This window comes from Anas acuta, chromosome 12, assembly GCF_963932015.1.
Source record: "Anas acuta chromosome 12, bAnaAcu1.1, whole genome shotgun sequence".
Classification (NCBI taxonomy): Eukaryota; Metazoa; Chordata; class Aves; order Anseriformes; family Anatidae; genus Anas; species Anas acuta.
Window position 1 is genome coordinate 5011953 of NC_088990.1, and position 20929 is coordinate 5032881.

Consider the following 20929-nt stretch of genomic DNA (forward strand, 5'->3'; position numbering starts at 1 on the left):
CAGCAACAGTAGCATACAGAACAACTTCACTACAGACAACCCCTCACTCAGATTCAATGTCATAACAGTGGGTAAAACTTGCTCTCAAAAAGCAACTTCACACGCTCCAAAAATGGGAGCAGGTAACTTTCAGCATTAAACCAACATAATTTAAAAAAAAAAAAAAAAGTGGTAAGCAGGACATATCAAGTACCAAACTTTCTGTGCTGCAACAAACCATCTACTTCTATTTGTACAAAATATTGGCAGACTTGTATGTTGGCTGCTGCAGCTGTCCTTCTTTGTTCTCTCCATTCCTGCCTAGCAGCAAGTTCAGGTGTATTTCAACAGGTGCTGCTTGTTAAAAACAAAATCCACTGTCAAGTGGGGATAGGCAATACTTGACTCATGTGGGAGTTGTGGTACTCAAGGAAAACACGAGCAGACCTGTAGGACAAACCTGAACCAGAAAGAATTCTAAGGAGTCCCAATCTCACTTGAAACTTGTTTATCCATTGAGTGTTGGGAAAAGAATTTGCTCCACTGGAATAGTAAACATTGGTTTCATGTGGTCTACAAGCATCATAAATTTTGATTTTCTGGCTAGGCATTAAAAAGAAACAAAAAGTTGTGAAATGCAGATTTGGGGCTAGATTCAAGGAGATTTAGGTGAAGCATATTTTACATAAAGTTTTCATTAAATAAACAAAAGGGTTTTGAAGCATAAGCTTAGGACATTTTCCTTTTCTGGCAGGGGTGTCCTACATATATTGCCTGCAGATGACAACTACCTCTGTTATTACTTCTCTGACTCACTTGGATCCCCTGCAATTGAACTCACATTACCCATTTCCTCAGCAACTATTCAGCAGAGTGGTAAATGGGAAATTGCAGTTCTTCCTTCAACATGCTTTATAGGAGTGATTCCTTCTCAGTGCTGCTAAGACAGGGTTTGGGTATTCAGGTTCAAGGTTATGAATCCAGAGTGGCTGGAGAAATTGCATCTTCTCAGGACATTTCAGTCATACCCTTTTCTCTATTTCCATATTTATTAGTTTAGGTGTCTCCTTGCTCAGTATGCTGGTTCCTAGCTTGAGATGCCTTGCAATAGCAAAGGGAATATGCATACTGAATGCAGGGATGCATATTCAACTACAGAAATGAGGGGACCTAAAACTTACATCATGCAGCAAATAAATCCATTAATTTATCTCAGACCTACTTATTTCAATTCACATACCAAAAAAAAAAGCTTTGAATCAGTCCAAATTTTAACCCAGCACTCTGCCCTTTCCCCACAAAGGTTTTATGCATTTAACAAGCTGCATATTCTGCTGAAGGAAGTTGCCTACATCAGAAGTGGGTTCTGATGTTTGCCTGTTGCAGAACTGCAAGTCACTGGATAGAATTAAATAGACTTGTATGTAATAAGGGCTAATAAAGAAAAGAAGATAGTCCACTATAGTTTCTGCTCTAGCCAGAGGAATACATTTGACCAGTTCAGAGAGAAATAGTTAATGGAGAACCATATTAGCTTGTTGGGGCCTTAATTAGTCATACCATATTTAAACCCTGAAAAAACATTTGGAGTATACCCCAAAATAAATAAATTGTGGCATTTATACAATGACATGGAGAGTAGATGATTGTTTGATGAAGAATCTGTTCACTGATTTTAACGTGGCAAGGAGATTTCAGGCTTTAGCTGCCTCTTTCTTGAGACTTCAGTTCTGGTCCCAGAAAACATCGATGTGTGTATGAAAGCATAAATAAAAATTTCAAACTGATGTCAAGTATTTCTAATTCTTCCCTTCACATTGCTTCGCTTAAACAAGCTTGATACAGAAGTTTCAAGCACCTTTACTTTTTCTGAATAAGTTCACCATCCTGTGTGCATATCCTATCCTCAAAAGAAATATTAGAATGTCTTACTATTTGGAAATAAAGAAAAAGCCAAATTGTCTTGCACTTAGAGGACTGATTTACCACTTCACAACCTTCTCCTTTTACTCGTGCACTGAGTGATCATGTACAATTTACTTATGTTCCTCAGTTTCCCCTCGGCTAGCATAATATTCACTGACCTCTGCAGAGAGCTGCAAGCTTTCTGTTAACCTCTGTATTAAGTGCAAAACCATAGCATTATTAAGGATATTTTAAACAGAGACAGCTGAGTGATGTCCTATAAATTGTCATTTCTCCCCAAATGGTCCACAATATAATATTTCCTCCAGAAATGCATTTATTATTTAACACTTTTCCATGAAAGGTTTCTTTTACATTGCAAATGCCCAGAGTTCTTTCATAGGTCTTAGACTATTGACCCTTTACCTTAAAACATGCTATTAATGCTTAACACTGTTATTAGTATTCAGGGAAGTAATGATTGGTACTAAAATGGAAATGTGCAGTAAAAACACCTTCTATTTTGTAAAATAATTATGTAGCCTAATAATTATTTCATATGATTCCTTTTGATTGATAGGGAAAGGGCACCAAGAAGTTTGGAATCATGATTCTTTAAGGTCTACATTCAAATCGCAGCCACCAACACCATTGTCTCCGACAGTTCCATTTTATGAGAATTGCAGCAGGGTGATCCCTGATTCAGTTTGGATGAGGGTTACACATCAGATAAGATATCCTTTAGCTAATTACCTTTTTTTTTTTTTTTTTTTTTTGAATGGCAAGAAATTATAATTCTATAAAGGGCAATACAGCATTCTTGCAATTTCCCAGTAAGTCACTGGTACCCTGGAGGTCAAATTTAGTTCAAGTCTGCAGTGAAATGAGACTGCCTCCTTCCACTCTTCTGTCATCCCACCTGACCCTAACCTGGTAAAAGCATCCCTAGTGGTGCCAAAAAGGCCTTTCCATTTTCTGTGTACTAGCTACACTGGTCTTTCACATTTAAGGCTGCCAGATAAATGTCAAATCACAATGTTCTTATGATGTTTAATGGGAACCAGGCTGAGAGTGCTTGAACTTGCTTCACTTCAGAGAAGTTTTTGTCACTTTGGCTTAGATGGAAAAACAAGTCTTAGATCAATAATGTACATAAATGAAATAAATTCACCGAGCTGGGTTTTCTTAGCTGATTTGCTGCTTGCTGAAAAACTGGAAAGCCTTTCTAGCTGTATGTGTCTGTGTTCAGTACAGAAATAGCTACAAGATTATTGTTCAATGTTTTACAAAGATGGCTAGTTTTAGCTCAATTATTTTCCTGAGTGCATAATATTAGAAACTTTTATAATGGTTTCCATCACAGATTTTCAGGCTCTGACACAGCTATTGCTGTGTGTCTCTCTGTGCATAGAACTATTCTAAACTATTTTTGCTGGCCCTGTTTTGTTGCCATTTTCCTTCAAACAATGTATTGAAGTTGAAAGTGATAAATCTAAGCAAGGTTTATGTCTTGATAGATACTACAACAATGGATTGCAAATGAAAGGAAAATCACAGCTGCAAATAAGTAGCGTACATGTACACACACAAATCAGTTGTTTATAAACATTTTAAAATAATTGTTAACATGAATTTGGAAAAAGCACTGAAGTCTTTCCCATTATAGTGCTGATGGAAACAAGGCTGCTGACCTCTTCTCTCCACCTTTACCAGCAGATTTCTAAGCAGGGAGAGAAAGAAGCCAACACCCACCACCACTAAGAACTCTGCTCTGTCATTCAGTTAACCTGTGATTTGTTCAGATATTAAAGTGATAACTGCCACAATAAAAATTCAAGGCCTATATAAGAGTTGTGGAAAGAAAGAAAAGAGATGTTTCTGCCAATCCCACCTTAGCTACTCAGCTGTGAATGCTCTGGGTGGAGCGCAACTACTCTCCCAGATCCCTACTTCTGTTCCTACATGACTACTGAAAGACATCAGCAGTGCCAATAAAAGCACTAAAATACCAGCAGGATCAGCAGTAGGAGCAACAGCTGGCCAGATACAAGAAAGGAAATAAAATGTACCATCTGAGGGTAATCAAGGGATTAGTTACGACTCATGAGTCACAACTCCTTTCTGGACAGACTCCTGCTTTGATCTAGCTACATATGGCCCTTTGCTCTGGTTCTGTGCGAGAAAGAGCAAAAAGAGAAACACAGGAAGTAAGCGTTAAATGGAAGCAGTAGGTGTGAGAAATTCAGAGCTATTTATACATTAACTACTTTGGAACAATTACTTGGATCCAGAATTACATATTTTACTACATAATTAAAATTCAGGTATTTACTTTTGTAGAAGAGGTTACAAAATTAATAAAGAAGAATGTCAGTCATTTACCGAAGATGTTATCAGTGATGCTAGCAAGACAGACAGGAGATGGGTAAAGGAAATTTCAAAGGTTTTATGAATATTTCGTCACATTTCTCTTAATAACATTGCAGTACATGATGACAAATGGAAAGAGCTCCCATATTTCAAAGCTGAATTTGTCTGTTTTAGCTTCTATTAGCTCTAGTCATCTTGGGTTTTAAGCTATTGGGAAAAAAATGTTCGTTAGCTATCAGATGTTCCTTTCAGACCGTGGGTGAGTAAACTCCTGGAATACTATCCAGTGAGTAGAGCTCTCTAAAGTTCAATTAGAAAAGTATTTTTGAGATCTCAAATCATTTCCATCTCTCTTCTCAGAATCCTCTTGATTTATTTATTTTTTAAGTGATTTTACTCTTTTTCAGGGTTCTTGTACATCTAAGAATTTCATTTATCCTTTTATATTGTCTAATGTTCAATTATGATTACCAAAACAGTTTTTTTCAGAGGTTCACCCTTCTCCAAGTTTATAAATGTAATTTACATTCTTTCTCTAGATTCATGACTCTGCATTTACATTTAGCTGTGATAATACAATATATTATCTATAAAACTACATAACTAACACACTCTTATTGTTATTTACAATTTGACACCTGCAAATTGTATTTGCAGTTTTATATTTTCTCCAAAATATTTCAGAGAAAAGAATAACTATGAGCTACTTGCAGATCTGTGTCAAACCATATTAAAAATACTTATGAATGATGATTTCTCATTTACAAGCAGATTTGGAGACCAACTAATCATTTTTAAATCTCCTTATTAGGGGCTACAATGATTTTGTATTACACTAATTTTTATAAAGAAAGCTATGTAGCATCAAGCAAGTCAAAAATTTACATTCTTTCAGAGCAATTACTTTCATCTGTTGGAGTTAATAGCAATTCTGAAATGTTTAATGACATTATAAATCTGCCCTGACAGTATTATGTTTTCAACTGGACCTGAAACAAGTTCACAAATATGTAGGAATCCTTTCAGTTCTATCACACATATTATAACTCCTCCTACAGATTATGCAATGATGCAAATGTGGTTTCCAATAATAATATAGGCATGTTGTTTCATATATGCCGAATATAGAGAGCCTATAAATAGAGGGTATATATTTAGCTTCTACTTCCATCACCCAGTGAATGTAATGCCAGAGGGAATAATTAAGGGGCAAGACTGGTTGACCTAGACATTGGCTGACCTGCCCGACAGGCTTTCAGACTGAATTCTCTGGTCTGCTAAAGAAGAAAGACTCACAAAGTGTCTTTAAAGCAGCCATGGAAGACAAGAAGAGGGTTCCCTAGTGACTCTGTGATGATGTAAGTCTGTCAGAGATGGCTCAGCTATTTGCCATCACAAGGCATTTCCTGCCCGCAGCATAAGAGGACAGTCATAAAGTCATATATGGAAGGCAGAACGGGAACTAAATGTAGTGACCTTACTACCTTTGGTCTTTCAACAGCAAAAGTAGACTTTCCCTTTGTAACCAGAACCATGTGAATCTGAATCTTTAGACCCTTGTGGTTTCTCGCTTTGTTCTGTGGCTTTGACATACCAAGAAAATGTGGCTTGACGGCCTTATTATCCAAGCAATAAATCTATCATAGGCAACAATCTGTCAGTCTTCTATTAAATTTAATTTATGTATCGATGACCTATTTTCAAAATGGTCATCTGTCACAATCCAGCCCAAACAAGATGATTGTCACCCGTAAATTTGTTTGGTCTATCTGACCCATTTGTTCCTAAGTCCTTCTATTGAATCTGTCCCAGAAATACTGCACGGAGGTGGTATTGGGGTTCGACCATAAGGTTCTGCATGGAGATGCTATTCAATTCACACAGGCTACTGAGAAGTCATCAGATACTAAAAACTTCACTTTGCTGATTGATACACTCTGAATGGAATCTCCAAATCTACTGCAGAGATGAAAGTCCCTGTGTCAATTCATTAGTCACCTTCTCTTTATCATTAGGAAATGTAAAACAGTAAGTTTGCAGGAAAGATATTCATTACTAGACCCCAGCTGGAGCCTTTTAAGATCAGGGATTAAAAAGCACATAAACTCACTGTTTCCAATTAGGCGCAAATGCCTCTCTTCTCCTCTCTTCCTCAGCAATCATATGACTTGCTATGGGTGTGGCTAAAATGACACATTTTGGCAAACTACTTCACCACTTTTTTTTTTTTTTTTTTTTTGATATCAGATAGCTGATAGATTCATCTAATTAATCTCTGTATCTCTGTCATGAGCTAATACCAGTTATCACATTCCCACAAAAACACTTCTGCAGTACCCCTATTTCCAGAGCATTTCTTACCCCAAACTATGGTGTAACCCTTTCCTGTGCTCCCTGGCAATTCCCAGCTCAGAGACTGAGTGTAGGACATGGAGTAGAAGGCATTTGGATAAAAAAATAAAATAAAATAAAAAATAAAAAAATAAAAAACACAGGCCCAGTTGCAATGCAATTAGAAGTCAGAAGGTTTCCAAGATTTCTGTGGCAAACAACCTCCAAAAGATGTGTAAGACAATACATCGAATCTCAGGCATGAATAGTAAGAGATCTTTTTCCTACCACTTTCCTCACCAGATTTCCATGACTACTCTTACAGTATCTTAAGTGTTTGGGTTCTTTTCCCTGTTCAAAGGCATGTGACATATTTGCATACAGTCAAATGTTCTTTAGAGAAGGTCACCATATTCCAAAAGCACAGTTTTTAAGGCTGCTTAGCAACCTCTCTTAAGAAAATTGTCTGCCAAATTCTGCCTTACAACTAAAGCTGAATTCCAATGGATACTCACTCATGATCCCAGTAAACTCAATAAGACTTCTGCAACTGATCATCAAGTTTTCAGTCCATTGTACATTGCAATTCTTTTTTTTTCCAGTAGCTTTTTTCAAGCCTGTTTTCAAATAGATGAGTTTCAAAAGAAAATGTTAATGCTTTTCTTTCCCAAATGTCTGATCAGACTGACTGAAAAGAAGGAATTGGTGTACAATTTTGTTCCTGTTAATTTTGTTAATAGTCTTGTACTGCAACTTGTCTAGATGCTTTGTGACTATTCCTGGTCTTTTCTCTCTCTCTCTTTTTTTTTTTTTTCTTCTCACAGACATTCTCTTGCCAAGGATATCATTATGACATTCTGTAGTAACAAACATTCTTCTGTTCAAATTTATATCAATTAGTTTGGGACAGTAATTCAATCGGACGACCCACTGGATTTTTGAAAGACTCACAACGATGTCAAAGTGGCGACCTTTTTCCTCTACTCTCAGCCAAAAGCCATTTTTTTAACAAGGAGCTCTTGAAAAGAAATGCCACTTTGATAATTAGTTATTGATCACGGACAATGCGGCGACGAATACCATCGGATTAGCCAGACGCCAGTGGGTCGCGACATGATAAGGGTTTCCTTATCGCAATAATCTATGAGAAGAAATATAGAATAAAGGTCATTAAGGCTTGTCTTCTGGGAGCAAAACCCAGATAACTTAACTTCCTCATAAAAATAAAAATACCTAAGCATTCTGGATACCCTTAGTTTTGTAATGGACCTGTTAAAATAACTTCTGGCTAAATAAAAATTTGGAAGTTCCACTGTTAGGCAACTAAACTAAAAGTAATTTTGATGAATTAACCCTTCTTTGGCCAGCAGTTCTACCTCACTAAAACAACATTATCTTTCCGACCCTAAAATGTCCATTAGAAGGAATTTTGGATCATAAAACACCATAACAATTATAGACTTAAAAAAAATTGGACTTTTTTTTGTCTAATTTAGGAAGCGTTTCAAGGCCTCTCTGAAATTGCTTCATATAAGTTATTTAATGGAGAAAAAATGGCCAAGAACAATTTTATTGTACTTAAAGGAACAAAAAAGAGGAACAAATCCATTAGTTTTAGAGTTTCCTTCTAGAATATTAATGAAACATACCTTTACTTTGCAAGGATACACAGCTACCTATACTGTAATTTTGGCTGCCTTGAGAGACTATTAGGTAAGTACTGAAGTAACACAACTATTTTTGAGGTGTGGAAGGTAATGTTAGAGTCCAATTGTAATTCAGTTCTTGTAACAGCATAGGTAACAGCCATACACAAATGGACTATTTTACATTAACAAATAGATTATTCATAGATCATCACTTCAAATTCAGCACAGGGCTCTATTAGGTAATAGAGTTACCTGGAAGAGTTACCATTTCAGTGTACCATCAAGGTAGAGAAAAGCCATTATGGTTAGAGAAATAGAAGTCCAGAATAACTGGCTGACTGAATCTCATGTAGGATATCAGAAGTATGAAAATCTGAAAACCAAACCTGAATTACTTTGTTTTTCATCAGTCAGAATGGTTTTCTTATAAACTGATGACTAATGGTACTTAAAGCAGTGTGAGTAACTTCATGTTAGTCAACATACCCTAAATTAAGTTAATTTATATCCACTCACAATTGCTTTATTCCTGCATACTTCAGCACAGTATTAAGTATCCAGACTTAAAAGTTCTTCCACTTTGGTTTGTAGACATTCATGGGGCAGGATGACACCATTTTATGGATAATAACCATCCACTTATTCCAGGGAAAAATAACCTTGCTTTATTGGACAGATGAACCTGTCAAAAACACAATATTAATTTTTTCTTATATTCAATGTTATTTTGTAAAGTCAATTATTAATTCAGCATCATTTTATTATTTTTATTAAATTACTGAATTACTATTATCTTAATTTATGACAAATTAGCTTTTTGAAGAGCTTCCACAGATTCATTTTTATACCATACTCTGTATGAAAACATTATAAAAATGTATTTAAAGTAACAATTACAATGGTTACTCATTAGCTTCATTAGGTAACGTTTGAACTTCCGCAATCTGAAGGTTACTTCATTTTATTGCTATGACTGCATGAAATGCAGTCTTAAGGAGGAAACTACGACTTCATTGAAGCTGAGGGGACTTTGTGGCCATCAAGAAGGTAAATGACACAAAAGTTTTGCTGTGAGTGAATAAGGATAATTCTACAATGTGGATGGCTCTTTATCTTTTTCTGCTGCTATTTTGCCATTTGGACTTCAGAGACATAATTCACTTTTAGGTGTTTTTCTGCCTGTCTATTGTGAGCTATTATTTTATGGTTGAGATTAACAGCAGTAGAAGAATAATTGCAACACTGCTCTGAGCTGCTAAGAGAGAAATCTGAAGCATTCCAGTTGACAGCATACACATGGTTTCTGGCTTCCCATTTTTCCTTTAGTAACTACAAAATACCTGTTATCACCTCCTTCAGGTAGCCAATAGTGCTCCTTATTCACTATATAGATGAACACGTTCATCCTCTTATTTAACCACTACAACTTGTGCCTGAAAGCTTATACTTCATACTGTAAGAAAGATCCATAGCAAACAGACACACATACAGAAACTCTTTTTGTGAGCCCAAGATGCAGAGGACAGACTATTTAGTGCAGTGTCCCTACCCAGTACACGATTCAGTTCATCTAATCTAGTCTTCTCTGCTTTTTAATTACTGAACCCTGAATATTCTAGAAACCTCTCACTTTCCTTATGTACGGACAGGCCATACAGGGACAGTGGAGCTGACCTCTTGTATGGGGAAAGATCACATATGCAGTGAGGCATCTGTCCTTCCTGACCTCTGGCTGTACTCTCCAGAAATCTTCTGAACAGAACATTGGTATTAATACAGATGTGATCATCTTTAAAGTAAAACATAAGATACATCTCTAGCTGAGCTTACATCTTGCAATCCTGCCTCAGTGCATCACAAGGCAATAGCAATAACACTGTCCATCAGACCGGGTGTTTGCGTAGATACCATGGTGATGGGCGTGTGATAAGATATGGTTTATTTTTACAACAAGGCAATAACTCTTACTTACATATTTTCCCCAGGGTGTTCTGAGGACTAATCAGTTAGTGTTTGCTCAAATCTGTAAAAGGCCATATAAGTGCTAAGTATTATTATTATTACCTTATTATGATATTGACTTTACCACATTGAACTGCAGTACTTTCCTCTACTTAGGTGTAATATCACCATGAAGTGTTTATATTCCCATAATGTAAATGTTTCCTTTTGAAGGTGAGTTGAATAGCTTATTGTTACATGTGACCCACAATATAATTTATTTACATGAGCCAGGAGACTCTAAAAATATATTCTAGGGACCTTTCCAGTTAGACTCACACTATTACATTCCCAGTTTGTCCTGAACAGTGTTTGTTGACATGCATTTCCGAAAACCTGTTTGGCCAATCCATACAGCCCTCTAGGGCCCTGTGTTTTGCTGCACCAGTAGGCATGCTGTCATTACTTTAGCACTGAAATATAGCTGACTGTAAAAGCCGGGCAGCTATTCTGCTGCTGAATTCACCTGATTCGGAAGTGTCTAGCCTGTTCCTGGGAGCAAAGACTTAACTACTGTACAAAGTCCAACCTGCAGTCCTGTGCACTGATCAGCACTTAAACCAACCCACCCGCCCCACTCCCCCCTCCTCAAAAAAAAACAAACCAAACCAAAACAAAACACAGAGCCACCTGATCTGTCAAGTTTGCTCTTAGTATCCATATTCCAAGCTGACAGATATTTACTCTCCTTCCCCCCTCCCCCCAGCCCTTACATCTGGATCAACGGGGACAGGCTTTCCACCCCTCAGAAGATTCACTTACATTAAGTGGCGAGGTGGAAGCAGTGAATGAACAATAGATGGCTGTCAGGCTCGACAGCAGGGCATGGATGTATGAGCGTGGAGCTGACAGCGAGGGCCTCAGAGGGTAAACTGCTTTGCTGGAACTAATTAAACAGATGAAATTATTACATGAATATGCAGATGTTGTTTACATTTTACCATATGGTATTATTTCAGGTAATAACTCGCAGGAGGATCCCTTCCTCTCATCAAGAGGAAATGAGTTGAAAAGGAGGCTCCACGTGTCACCTTTCAGTTGCTAGGCAGACATTGATATGGCAGGCTTCTCTCTGAGTCGTAGGGAAAATCTTCCCCTTGTAGCTATAAAACACTGGAGAAGATTTGCATTCTTCCTACCATGCAATGCTGGAAGAGATTATCTTTTATTAAGCATAAATGTTGGGGTTGCAAATTTTTTTCCGTTACGCACAGAAGGCAATAACTTTACCAAATGTAGATTCCCAACGTGTGTTTTACAATTGAGATGCTGCCAATACATAGTCCATAGGTAGGAACTGACAGATCCATCCAAATATGCAGAGGCTGGAAGTATGACATTTCTGCAAAGTCTGACATGTGGCTGTGCTGGTTAACATTTACTGCGTTGCTAACCACAAGTGTTGATAACAAAGGCATTTCTTTCAATAAGTTTCCATTCATCATACTGAAAAGGTTGCTCTCTAGAATTATAGATGCACAGGACTACCATGTTCAACACTAAAAAGTTACTAATTACATGCATTTAGGATGGGTAGTCAGCTAGAATCTGACATGATCAAATTGCTATACAGCTTAGACAAAGATATATATTGAGAACAGTTCACCACTGTAATAGTTCTAAAAAATGTTAAATACAGAAGCAAGACAGTGATGGACCATAGTCAGTATTTTGGGAGCTGCTCATTGCTAGATAAATCCAGAAAGGATAGATATGGAAACGTATCTTTACTTATGCTGTATGCATCCAGTCTATGATGAAAAGCCATCCCAAATTTTGAACAAAAAATATAGATGTTATTTCCAAACAAGCCTAACAACCTTGATAATGAACAGATCATTTTGCAGCAATGTCTACATCTTAAAGATGAACATGAGTCCTGTCATTTTGCTACTAGATAATTCAAAACTTCAGTCCTTAAACAATGCAATAATAATACTCCTACAAGCTGATTCAGCATTTCATTTCTACGATGGATCAGTGGCACCACCTTTCTGATTAGATGCACAAAATATGTGTGTATTACTCTTGCTTCTTCTAAATGTTCATAGCTGACTGACCACATTGATCTTTCCCCAAAGACTCAAGTACCGGATATGTTTCTAGAGCTCATGGACAGAGGATAATGCCAAGTTATATCACCACTGGATTGACAGATTAGTTGCACGTTGCACCGATGCATTTGGCTTCAAAATATGTTCTTAGGTACATCATTTTATTAGATCATCTGGGTCACCGGTGACCTATCTAGTTTAAAATGCAAAGACATGAGGTCAATAGTGCAAAATTTGGCCTTGATTCAAGCTATCTTACTGTATTTTTGAAATAAGACAAATATTTTCTCTTTACCATGATTTCCCCTGTAAAAAATACAATCGAATAGCCAGTATAATGACCTCTGGTCATTCTGAGCAAGAACAAGAAAAAAAAACACATCCTTCTTGACTTAGAGTTAGATAACTTTATATGGAGTCAGTGCTGTAAGTTCAGAAAGGATTTCTTTGACTTTGTCTTCTGACATAAACATTTAGCAATATAACATATATATCAAAACAAACCAGAACAGTTCACTTTATATACATTCCCTTTGGAGAGGAGGTGAGAAAACAAACACAGAACAGATGTTAGTCATGCTAAATGTACTACTGGAGGGTACTTGGATACTAAGGTGATGATGGTAAAAGAAATGAATAGAGTATTCTCTTCTGCAACTGCTATTCCTAACCAACAAAAATGCAATGAGAAGTGCTTCTTTCCTCTGTTAATCAACGCACCACCTAACAACCAAACAACGAAGCTAAACACTCTAGATTTTCCTCAGGAAACTAGCACACATGACAGTTACTACTAATTACTGACTTGTTTCCACCTTTCCCTCCTCATTTGTTATTGTTGAAAGCTGGCTTTGATCACTCAAAAACACATTCCTATACAATACATTGAATCACTGCAGCAGTTAGGAAAAAAAAGTTTCTGTAAATTCCTACAGATTATCTTGTCAAAGCATTTGCCTTTCTTGTTTTATTCATTACATTATATATTATATTATACAAAGAAATCTTGTTTTAGAAAACTATTTGTTTTTTACTAGAAACTAGTCTTCTAGGTTACAGGGCACACCACAGGATTTTTTTTGCCGCACATGGTCAATTTATCTCATCCCTTCCTTAGACTTGCCACTAGGTATTTTTGTGTAACCACAAGCACTACTTTTCTGCTAACAAAGACACCAGGCTTTGGATCAGTTTTGATCTCTGGTTATGAAGCACTGTGTCTGCTCGCAATATACTATGATTCCTGGTCCTACTAAAAAGAGCCTGGGGGCAAAAAGGCAACAGCATGGAAATAAATTCAAGAACTTGAGTATCAGGATAAGAGATGAACTTGCTGCGAGTGATCAGAGGTGTGGACGAAGGAACAAATGAAACAAGAAGTGCTACAACAGGAGCTGAGAACATCCTTGTTGTTGGCTTCACAGGAGGTAGAGAGTGACTGCACACAGATCACTGAGCAGGCACTGCCTGAGGCTGTTACTGCTGAGCAGAAATCATGATACAGCTATTATTAATAATAGTATAATCGTGCTCAGAGGTTTCTTGATGGTGTCAGAAGCAGCAAATGAGACAGCAGATGAGTCCTGGAGAATAAGGTCCTGCCTTATGCCTTACCATCATTTCCCATTTACCTCTTGGGCAGACTTTCTACAAGTCTATATTACTTAATTACTGGATTCAGAGACTTATATTTTGTAAAATCTGAGCACAGACTATGTAAGTAATGTGTAAATGCAAGAACATACATACTTAATATCCCTAAAATTGACCTATTTTCCTCTTTTGTTTACTACAACAGTAAATCATGACCAATCATTTGCTGGAATTTTTTACCCCTCTCACTTATGCCTAAAATTCTTCACTTAAGTATTCTGGCTATTATAACATTCCTCTAATATTATTGCACTGCTATCCTCAGCTCACTCTCTGGGTACTGTGAGGTCATGTGGACAAAACTGTGCCTTATTTATGTTTGGAAAACGTCCAGCACATTAGTGTTACGGGAAAGAATAAAGAAAAAAAACGGTAAACTTTGGTTTCATTCGTTCTTATTCTCATCTTTTGTTTTTCTTCCAAGAAATCAACTCCACTTGGCAGCCACTAATTTGTGAACACTAAGACAAACAACTGAAAGATGCGTGTTCATCAAGCATGTATGTGATTGATCATGCAGAGTTAAGTTTAACTGTGACATCTTACTTCCACCAGAAAGTCCCAGTGAACAAAGGGCAGCAGGAAGTCCATTCATTTTCTTCATACCTTATTCTGCTTCAGGGTTTCATACGTCAGCATTTTGCCACCTGACGTTTAAACTCTCCCTAGTGCATGTAAAACAAAATAAATTGAGTCATAGCAAAGATGAATTTGGCCTGAAGTGTCTTGGATGAAGGCCCAAGCCTAAGAAAAAAATAATTCAGAAAAGATAAAGGAACTGTTGTGTGTTTCTGAAGTGGAAAAGCCATAACTGTGCAACATTTCTCTTGTCCAAATGTCATACTGATCTATTTGAAATAGGAAAAACTAATGCTAGTCACAGTCTGACATGCTGATTATTATTGCAGTACTTCACTTTAATAGATAGTATATATGAACTAGAGTGAGTTTTTGTTTTGTTTTCCAAAAATGTATCTGTGTTGCTATCCAGGGTGAAAGACAAATACTGTGAGTTTTATGTATTATGTATAATTGTTTTGCAGCATTTTTCAAAAAAAAAAAAAAAAAGCTTCAAAAAATCTTATTTTTCAATGGAATGAAAGAAGGGTGGAGAGATTGCTATCTTTCTTAGGCTTCTATTCAAGTACAATCACAAATACCAAAAGAGTATTTCTGCGAGTATTTTACATGGTGACTAACACAAAATATTTCAGCTGTGTCAGCACTCATTCAATTCTAGATTACATTTTGGCATTTCAGACAAAAGCTATTCTGGCAAAAATGAAACTGAGGAACAAGTAATATGATTATGACAATTTATATTTGTAACAGTTGTGAATGGTAGCATCAGTGCTTGCTAATCCTTTGATAAATTCTTGTTACCTTTCAGTTCCCAAACGTATCTATGCAAGTATAAAGCATATTGGAGGCAGATGCTGCAGCAGATGAATGTGCTTGCCAAGTGGTGTTTTGTTTGTTTTGTTGTTGGCGGTTTCTTTTTTTTTTTTTTTTTTCCCCTCTAGGTATTCTTGATCTATAGTGTTATACGCACCAAATAGTTCTTACTTCTGGCACACTTTATGCAGCATTTTGGGATACTGATTAATACAGGTTTCTTCTTTTTCTTTTTCCCATTCTTCTCCTTTTTCCCCTCCCATCTTCATGTTAGATCTCAACTCATAGCCTTTACTCAGATGAGTAATATTTACTCTAGTGGCACTACTTACATGAATAGAAGAAATAGCAATAATCTTCAATGAACTACAGAATCATATCACACTAGAGCCTATCCAGTAAAGCTTTGCTTTCTTCTTTCTTAACCCTGAAACATCATAATGGAATACAATAAAACAGAAGAAAAAACAGTTTCAGGACAATCAAATTTAAAACTGAGCTTGTTTTAACAATTCACATGAAAGGAGCACAACATCTGCACAATTCTATTAATTCTTTGAAAAAAAAACACACCTGGAAAATTTTATTTTCACTGATATTATAGATAGATTATAAGTGATAATATATTATATTATCACTTATATTTATAGAAACTATATATCAATAACATTGTGTATTCCTGCAGTTTTACACCATTTCCCATCACCCCAAAAATGGAATATATTTACTTTAAATTCATAGGATGTAGGTTTCATGTTCTCTCTGATATTCACTTGTCTTGATCCTTAAAAGTCTGTAAGGGCTTTAGTCAGTTGTTTTTTAAGTTTTAGAATTCATTCAGTTTTACAGTTATCTTCTGAATTTAAAGAGGCGTGGGTTGGCTGCACAGTACACACAGAAGACAGCATTGACAACATGCATCATTGTTGTATACTGTTCTTAATTTTGAAAGAAGTGTACACATGTGCATGCATGCATGCATCTTTATGAGAGCATGCACATAAGCAAACAATACTGTCATATGAAAAGGCTGGAGAGGTTTGGGAGCTTGAAAGCAATATCTTTCCCCTCTAAACTGCTTTATTACTGGCATTCCCTCCCTCTTGGGCATGCGTTCAGCTGAGACTAGGCCAAATTGGCAGTCATTTTCAAAGTGCTTGGCAGGCCTGTGATCCCTGGGAGTTTTCAGCTGACATCTCTCTCTCAACCAGTCTATGCAAGGGTCAGTGGGAGACCTGACTCCCAGGCCCTGGCTTGCTCTGGTTGTGTCATGAGTCAGGACCAATATAAATTAAAACCTTAAAGCCATACTGTGAAGGCATTCTTTACCCCCTGAGGTATTTTTTTTTTCCTGTGACAGATTGCCTTTCTACTAGTTTCCTATTTTTCTATTCTTGGATGATACAGTAGCAAGTATGTTCCTCTGAGGTGAAGAAAGGGGGAACAACTGGCTAAGAGAGAGTTAAGCTTCCACCAAGTTTTTAATATTTTTGGTAGATTTGTTGATGCTCAACAAGCAGTAGCGAAATAATAATAATACTTGGGGCTGCTTATCACTTACAAACAATAGTCCAATGACAATGTTCACACTGACGGAAAAAATGGGAGTAGAAATTAATAGTGACAGTCCTGCAGGAAACAAGGGAGAAATTGGATACCAAGTTATAAAATACAGACTAACCCAATAGGCACATGCTGCTGTTATTATATTAATATTGTTAAAAATATCAAGGCACTTTAAAAATGGAATTGTACTGTAGGTAGATGGACAGTATTATTTCCACATTCTTTTAAATAGAAATTTTCACTCCTTGTTTGGCTTGAAGGCATGGATGTAATTTGTTGCTCAAAAACCAGTAGCTGAATGCTGTGAAAAATAAGACTTAGGATTAAAGTCTCCCATTTGAAGGACAGAATCAGGCTACACCAAGAGCTCTCTATTATTAACAAAACCATGTGAGTCACTACAGATATGGATTTCACTGATGTTCAAAAGTGGGGTGAGCCATGTTTATTTAGTTAGTTAGAGAGCAGGGAAAGATTGTTTTTCCTCCATGCAAAAATAAACTGAAGAAACCCAACCAAACTCACATAAATAAAGAAGTAAATACATATCTCAACAAATCTCACTCTCTAAAGAACCTAATCATACAGACCCAGCTGACACAGGTGCTACCCCTCTAAAAAATAAATAAAGTAAAATCAACAGATAACTACACATAAAATGCAGAATATGAGCTCTAAATCATCAAGGAAAAGACCACAATATCAGTATTGACAATTCAAGATATTATTACAGAAGCTTTTTTCTTTTTTTTTTTTTTCTGCTGTGCTCATAAAGCACCTAACACAGCGAAGGCCAAGCCTTCACATGTGCCTGAATAATCAACACCTCATATTAGCATAATTTCATATGAAATCAGGGGGATCAGGCAATCAGCATGGCTTCGGAATAAAGCTGCATGAGGGAACATAGGGGCCCAGAAGGGTGCGCAGGATCAAGACAGGCCTACACACAGCTTCTCCACTTTGCCATCCCCAGGTGGAGACAGACAGACATTGCTTTTTGTTCTCCCTCATTTGAAATGTGTCTGTACCCAAGGCTGGGTGGTGGAGACAGCACAAACAGCGGCTTGCCCCAGCTGGGCACTGGGCTCCATGTCACCCTGACTCTTGACTCCGATTAAAAGAACCGATCAAAACCTACAAAGCAAACATGCTACTGTACCCCAAGGCCTGGTTTCACTGCTCCTTTTCCGTTGATTGCAAACAAAAATATCTGTTCTCTCATAGTGACTTCAAGCAAAGCCACCAACCCATTTTCTTTCAAGTAGGTTTCTTGATGCAAATAATTTTGATCTCTGTTTTTAGCAACGACACGTTTCCTCCTGCTTCAGCATTCTCTTAATGCACGGTGAGACAGACCTTCATTTTCCACCAGACACCAAGCCTTGACTTAATAAGCAATGGGGGTAAAATATCCACTCTTTACATGTCGGGTATCCTGAGGTACATACAAGCGTTGCTCTAAGATGTGATAAAGTAATCTAAAGCTGGGCCCAGCCTGCCAGTTCAGGCCTAAAGGGATTTGATTCAGTGTCAAAACCTTTGGCTCAGGAGGTCACTCTCTCTTCTTGCTTTTCTTATAACAAAGGCAGAGGGTTCGGGGGGGAGGGAAGGCTTTTTTTTTTTTTTTTTTTTTTTTTTTGTCTTGTGAATTCATCAACTGTTGTTTGTTGAGCAGCGGGCCTTTATTCAGCCTACTGAAACATTTTCATTAGACGGAGGCCTCTGAAGTGCGCTAGCGGCTGGGACCGCGCGAGTACAAAATCTTAGGCCTCTCCAGAAGCCGGCTGATTGAAATCAGCACTGTGTCAGGGGCTGTCATATCTCAGAAAAGACATAAAACACACGGAAACATCAATAAGCAACAAGCCTCTGACAGCTCTGAGACATTCCAGCTGACAAGAAGAGAAAAGGGGTAAGGTTAGGGCTCATGGGGGATATTTAAAATGCCTAACAGCCAGCCGAAGTGTTGGCAGGCTTCAGGGAGGCCCAGAAAAGACAAGATAAAGTCTATCAGGTTATCACCTGGTTCGAGATGGATCCCTCACAGCAAGGCCACAGGGATGAGACAATGACACAACGGCATTATTATTATTATTATTATTTATTTAAAAATGTATCTGAGAAACAGACCGCATTTACACTGAGGTTACCCAGACAACGTTTGTGCTGAAGAAGATTAAAAAAAAAAAAAAAAAAACACGAAAAAGGAGAAGAAATGTAAAAGAGGGAGGACAAAAAGAGAATCCTGTGAGTTAAAGAATTCTGCTTGCAGCTACCATGTACAGAAATCAAAAAGGATTAACAAGTTTTTTTTCATTTAATTTCCTGTACACCAGACGCTTTTGTTAAGAGATCAGAGATATTGCTATTTATTGAATTTTTAATATGATCTTTATTAAAAGGCAGCACACATGTTTGGTTTTCTTTCTTTTTTTTTTTTTTTTTTTTTTTTTTTAACATATATGGGTATAAAAATCAAAGCATAGCAATGAACCATAGTTGTTTGATTTTGGTCTCTTTATATTATGGTGATTCAGACTTATTTAAATTTTAAAAATAATAAAATTAAATTAAAAAAAAAAAAAAAAACAGCCCCATGGAAATGGCCCCTCATCTTCCTTTTAACTCTGGTCTATTCTGCAAACTAAGCAAAAGGCCCAGTGCAGCACTTTGACCAATCAGATAACAAATTCTATATTTGGAGTCTGTATAAGACCAAGAAATGAGGTGGCACAGCCAAGTAAAAAGGGCTATCTGTAATTATTTAACATTTTTAAATTACCAAGCACTGCAGCTTTAAGGTTGAAAATTTCACCACTAACCTTCACAGTAATAATCAACAGCATTGGCAATTCCAGCCTCTCTTTCCTTAAATATTTGGCATGGCAAAAGTATGAGTTTCTTGAGGTTAATCTAGTGCTAAATATTAGACAACATAAGAAACGAAACCATAACCTGATCAGAAGGTTTTATTCACTCTTTTATACCAGCCCCTCTACAGTTTTTCTTTATGTACTGTTACTATATTTTGCAATCATTTACAATACTGATTAGACTGAGACTTGTGTAATATCCTACTTATTTCTTTGTTACCCTGCTCATATTAGTGTAAATCCGTAAGATTCAACTAAGTTTTATTAGGCATAATTATTACTGTACTAGCCTGAAGCTTGGGAGACTGAGGCTCAAATACTTTCCTCTGACAGACTTCAGTTCTAGATGACCTGTAAACCACTTAATCTTTCGACAAAACCTTCTGGAACCAGAGCAGATAGACCTCAAGAGTGAAGGCAACCACAAGCTCTAGACCCTCACATTCAATTTCTTTTTCTAGCAAGGTTTTCCTTTTTGGGGACATCAGCTGGATTTCATAGTGCCTATAATCCCATATCGCTTTGTGGTAGACACCATTGGGGAACTTCAGTAGCAGTCTTGGAAGATTTTGTTGACCATAACATCATAGTCCTGCACACAAGCTACAGAGAATCCACTGGGGCAAGCACAGAGCCAGAACAAAGCTCTAAGGAAATTCTGAAAACTAACCAACAGACTACACTGTTCTTCCTCTCATCTACATGTTGCTGCTGGAAAGCAACGTGAACACAGCCTCTGGGCTTCACCTTCCAAAACGTGAACTAGGAGTAACAGTTCATCCTTGTAGCACCTACTCATTGTGAAAACAAAGTAATTATAAGTCTGAAACCACTGGACAACGTATCACATATTTTAGATAGACAAAACACCTAAGGTCTTCTGCAGTGCTCAAACAATAAAGCAAAGCTCAGCGCTGGCTTAAAGACCTTTTACTCCAGTATATATTAAGAGCCATGGTTAGCATAATAATCAAAAGAAAACAGGCAGAGTACAGTAAAATGCAGTTATAAAAAACATTTCTGCACAACCATCACATTTATGAAAGAACATTAGTAAGACATCATCAATTCCTACTTACAAGAAAGATACAACTTTTCCTCAATTTGTTGGAAGGGTATATTCTGCTTAACAGCATGGGATGAAGTTACA

The 20929-nt window shown here is 37.0% G+C and overlaps 1 long non-coding RNA gene across 2 annotated transcripts in view; it reads right to left on the reverse strand.

Annotated features, from left to right (window-relative positions):
- The window catches only part of LOC137863277 (uncharacterized), a 398617-nt gene that overhangs the window by 311931 nt on the left and 65757 nt on the right, over positions 1 to 20929 (reverse strand). The gene's annotated exons all lie outside the window — the stretch shown is intronic.